The sequence below is a fragment of the Papaver somniferum genome, chromosome 6, assembly GCF_003573695.1.
Source record: "Papaver somniferum cultivar HN1 chromosome 6, ASM357369v1, whole genome shotgun sequence".
Lineage (NCBI taxonomy): Eukaryota > Viridiplantae > Streptophyta > Magnoliopsida > Ranunculales > Papaveraceae > Papaver > Papaver somniferum.
The window spans coordinates 52,198,619-52,204,618 of NC_039363.1; positions in this window are offsets into that span (position 1 = coordinate 52,198,619).

Here is a 6,000-nt window from a genome sequence, read left to right on the forward strand (position 1 = left end):
ATGAACGATCCCTTTTGGGTGAATGCAATGCATGAAGAGTTAAATCAATTTCAAAGACAAGATGTGTGGGAACTTGTACCTTGTCCCTCCAATATCAATACTGTTGGTACCAAATGGATATTCAAGAATAAGTCTGATGAATTTGGCACGATTGTCAGAAACAAAGATAGACTTGTCGCTCAAGGATATTCAAAAATTGAAGGGATTGACTTTGACGAGACCTTTGCTCATGAGGCACGCCTTGAGTCCATTCGTATTTTGTTAGCTCATGCTTGTTTTCTTAAGGTTAAGCTGTTTCAAATGGATATAAAATATGTATTCTTAAACAAAATTTTAAAGGAGGAAGTCTATGTCGCTCAACCTAAGGGATTTGAAAACCCTGATTTCCAGATCATGTGCTAAAACTCAAAAAGGCACTGTATGGGTTGAAACAAGCACCTAGAGCCTGGTTTGAAAAACTTACCACTTCTCTTATTAGAAAAGGTTTTTCAAGAGACGGAGCTGATAAAACCTTGTTTACCAAATGGAGTGGGAAAGATGTTGTCATTGCTCAAGTCTATGTAGATGATATTATCTATGGATCAACTTCTGAAAAATTTGCAAAGGACTTCCAAGTCCCTCTTGCTAAAGAATTTGAAATGAGCAATGTTGGTAAATTAAAATTCTTCTTAAGATTACAAATTCAACAACATAAGGATGAAATTTACTTATCCCGGGAGAAGTATGCTCGAGATCTTGTGTTCGGCCTGGATAAGTCTTCTCCAAAATTTACACCTATGCCCACTACTGGTAAACTACATAGAGATGAGAAAGGAACAAAAGTGGATCAAAAGATGCATCGATCTATTATTGGTAGCCTTTTGTATCTTACAGCTACTAGACCTGATATTTCTTTCAGTGTTGGTTGTTGTGCTAGGTTTCAGGCGAATCCAAAGGAATCTCATCTTGCAGCTGCAAAGAGGATCATTCGATATATTAACCACACTGATGGGTATGGTCTATCTTATACTTTTGATACTAACACTGACCTTTATGCTTATTCAGATGCTGATTGGGCAGGATGTGTAGAAGACAGAAAAAGTACATCAGGGGGTTTCTACTATGTATGACTGAATCTTGTAGCATGGCATAGCAAGAAGCAAAATTCTCAATCCCTATCCACATGTGAGGCAGAATATATTGATGCTGGATCATGCTGTACTCAACTCCTATGGATGAAACAAATGCTAGCTGATTATGGAGTTGATACTGGAATAATGAAGATATTTTGTGATAACTCTAGTGCGATTCGAATCACTGAGAATCATGTTGAGCACTCAAGAACAAAGCACATTGACATAAGGTACCATTTTATTCGTGATCTCTATGAAAATGGTATCATAAGTATGGAATTTGTGCCTTCCGAACAACAATTGGATAATATTATTACCAAACCATTAGACACTGCTACGTTTCAACACTTGCGGCAGTCTATTGATGTTGTTTTGGTTCATTAAAACGTTTCTATAACTCTTGCCCCTATGCTTATCTCTATCCTTTGGGCAATTGAGTTTGAAACTCCACAGGTCTACTCCAGTTCAGTTTATGTAGAGTTGTTTTTGTCTTGTTAGTGTCAGTTTTGTTTCAAAATATTTCTTTTCTTTTGAAATTAAGGTCGCTCTTGTTGTTCTTTCGGGAATGACATCAAATGAGGGAGAGTTCTTTTTAACTTGTGCTTAATGGTCATATCTTGAGGGGTGTGCGGCCGTGGAATTTTAGAGGGGTTATCTTGTATCTTTAAACTCCTTGATGAATGCATTTAGCTTCGGCTTTATGATTGCATCTAAATTAGTTGGTATGTATTTTTTTCTTTTAGTCATGAAATGTCTCTTTCGGAAATTAGTTGGTATGATCTCGTTCTTGTACCTTTGCCAATTTTATTGAAAAAAAGGGGGAGAATTAATATGTTGTTCACAGTACAAATACATATGGTTTTCGGATCATTGACTAAGGGGGAGTGGTTTCCAAGTGAGATGGAGTATTGACTAAGGGGGAGTGATACATATCACCATAGTACTATTGTTGAAGTTGTGATACAATTATACTTTGACATTATATAATAATACTATGACATTGTATAACAATGATCGAGAACTATGTTTTCTCATTGTTATAGCTACGGATATTCAACAGCGGTGATGCTAAACTTACAACCTTTGGGATCATTGGAGTACTTGGAAGTGACGAAGATTTCGATGAATGTTGAAGATTAGACATGTGGAATAGGAGCTAATAAAGTTTCTTTATCTTTTTTGTATTCCATATGTATTGATAGTTTTGTCACTAAAATTGACAAAGGGGGAGATTGTTAGAGCATTGCTCGGTCGAACTCGCATGCGTTGCTATCTCAAGCATGTTTGTCAATGTTAGTGATCAAAACTATGAATCTTGATTTCTAGTCTATTATAGCTAAGTCTCGGACTATGATAGAAAGTGTAGTTGATCTTAAGGACTTCATGGCGATTCATCATACAAGAAGAAGAACTACTCAAGGAACCGGTGGAACTTCTCGACAAAAAGGTATGTGAAGACTTGAACTTATATGTCACTCAAAAGTCTATCTACTCAATCTCCTTCTCTTTAAGCCAAGAAGTCGTATGCTATATATATAGACTTGGATTATACACATTTGGTATTTCGAGCCGAGTATACCTCGCCTATCTATATCTCGAAATATGTGTTGGTAAGTTTTCGCTTCGATCAAGTTTATCTTTACCTAATGACGAAATTCATGTTATGTTTCAGTCACTTTGAAAATTGCTCTGACGAAAAATGGTTTGTGAATAACAACTATATAACATCCTCTGAGAATGTTTCAATGATTAAAATGAGAGTTTAGATTACATAACCAATGGTGGACATAAGCATTGTTGTGGAAACACACACATATATATATATATATATATAAGTCCTTATTCCTTGAACCAAAGTTTGCGAACTTTGTTGATCAAGAGAACCGGAAGAATGGCGTGAGCCAAGTCCGCGAACTGCCGAAGTTCTCAAACCCGAGATTTTCTGCTAGATTTGACAAACTACTTGTGTGAAACTAAGTCCGCGAACTCAGTCCGCGAACCCAGTCCGCGAACCGGCGAAGTTATCAAACCTGAGAATTTATGCTGGAGTTTGTAAACTCTGTCCGGTAACTTAAGTCCGCGAACCTAGTCTGCGAACTTGAGAAGGTTATATATCTGAACATGATTTCTGAACTTAAACTTAAAAAGACTAAGGAATGCAGTTTGCAAACCGTGGCTATAAAAGTTCATGAACCGATTCAAGTGAATCAAATCATCTTTGCTTTGATTGTGCCTTGTGTAGTACATGAGATTTCCTTGCAATTGAAAAACTCTCTAACTAGTTCATTTGAAGTCATTTGAAATAGTTATGGTGAAGAAGAACATGGTTGATATGAAATGCTCATATGGCTAGCCTTTTGGGTAACTATTGTTGAACCAACAAGTGCATACATTTAGGTACGGTTAACAAACCTAGAAGCGTGCATTGTCAAGTGTGTGTAACAAGCTAAGTTTTCAATCTAAAGATTGAGAAATATTAGCTTGAATCTAAATCAAGTTTTCATCTAACAGTGGATATTGAATGCTTTGTTACTAAGCTAACATTGATTGCAAACCCTGATTTGAAAGACTATATAAAGGAGACATCTAGTATTGTGCAAAACTAATCCCCACACCTTACGTGTGATACTAGTTTTCATACTAGAGTCGATTCTCCTTTAACCTTTGGTTTTCTTATTATAAAACCAGGTTAACGACTTAAAGACTTCACTGGGATTGTGAAGCCAGACCGATACTACTTTTATCGTAGTTGTGTGATCTGATCTTGCATCTTCTATCGTACGATTACAATCAGATTGATTGGCTTGAGATTGATATCTCTGATAGGAAAGATATAAAAAGTAATCACAAACATCTTCGTCTAATTGTTTGTGATTCCGCAACATCTTGTTTCGCTATCATACGATTAAGATTGTTGTGAGGTGATTGATAACTCTAGGCTGTTTTTTCGGGAATATAAAACTGGATTATAAATTGGTTCATGTTCACCTTGATTATTATCAAAAGACGGAACAAAACCTTTATGGTTTATCTGTGGAAGACAGATTGATCCTTTGATATACTTGTTTGTGTGAGACAGATTTGTTTATTGTCAAAGCCTGCGATTTTGGGTCGTAGCAACTCTTAGTTGTGGGTGAGATCAACTAAGGGAATCAAGTGCGCAGTATCCTGCTGGGATCAGAGGCGTAGGAGCATAACTGTACCTTGGATCAGTGGGAGTTTGATTGGGGTTCAACTACAGTCCAGTCCGAAGTTGGCTTGGAGTAGGCTAGAATTTGTAGCGGCTTAATACAGTGTGTGTTCAATCTGGACTAGGTCCCGGGGTTTTTTTGCATTTGGGGTTTCCTCGTTAAAAAAAATTTGGTGTCTGTGTTATTTCTATTTCCGCATTATATTGTTTATCTTTATAATTGAAATAATACAGGTTGTGTGTTAGATCATCAATTAGAGTAATCCAACCTTTGGTTGTTGATTGTCATTGATTGATCCTTGGATATTGGTCTTTGGTACCACCCAAGTTATTCCTTGTGTTTGATTAAAGACTCGCTGATTTCTATTAGCTCGAGTAAATCAAAACAACAGAGATATATTAACTCCTTGAGATACTTTTACCTAGATTGAGTCTGACTGTCTAGTTGATTCTCTAGAAAGTAATTCAGAGTTAGTTCATACAGATTGCTAAGCGAAATATTGGGTGGTGTTGTTAGACCCCGCTTTTTCATAATCTAATTCTTGCTTCAAAAAAAAAACTGATTCTTACTGGAGAAAATGCCATCCTTTTTTATATAATTTTTTATCCTAGAATCGGTTTCTATTAGCAATTATATAGACTGATTTTTTTGTGGAAATTGTTAGGAATCGGTCTATCTGTGTATATCGTGCTTACTGATTCTCTACTTGAATTTCAAAAACATATATTAGTTTGATTGTTATTTATTGTGCAGTCCCATGCTTTATAGGTGCAACAAGGGAAAGCAAAGACAAGTCGAAAAGAGAGCAAAGAAGAAACATTATCTTGATTTTCCTCAGAGTTTGATACCTCGTCGAAAGGACGGTAAAAAAATGGATACCAAACACCATAGAGCTCGGAGAGAAGATATAAAGCGCTACAAATCAATGAACTAACTCGAGTAGAGCAGCCACTACAAGAAGAATTTGATTATAATACAACTAGTGAAGTAAAAAGTAATGGAAAACAAAGTGGGGCGAATAAGTTGTTAGAGAAATTGTTGTAGAATGAGGCAAAGAACATCAACAACAAGGTCAATCACAAATAGGAAAAGGCTCCAAAAAGTTGGTGGTGTACTTGGTAGCCTCTCATTTTCAACTATATTCTGCTTCATCACCACCACTACACCAGAATCACAATAGGAACCTGTTTAAGTAACCCATAACCCTAATCATGAAAAATAACACTTCAATCCAAACTATTATTAAGAAAATCAAGAGCTTGAAAATTAACCCTAACTCTAATATTAAAAATTAATTTTTGTAATTTGTTTGAGGATATTGACTTCTATTTTACCATTCGGATCTGGATTCATTTTAAAATAAAAAGATGATGGAGGTCGACCGAGCGCAAGTATTTAAACTTGCACAGTGAAAAAAACTAAGAGAGAGATAAAGATAAGTTCGGTTGTGAAAAAGGTAGGAGATAAGAAATATAATGAAAGAGATATGGTTCTTTTGGTTTCAATGGAGATATGGGGATATTTAATCACAATTTTAGGTCAATGAGAAGACTCAATCACGGGAATATTTAACCACGAAAACATCAAGGACCATCGGTCGCACAATAGGTAGTTTAATAAGGGACAAAATGGTAATAAAAAATATTATTTCGTGACCGATATTAGCGATTGAAGAAATTCTCCGTGTTTTTGCTATA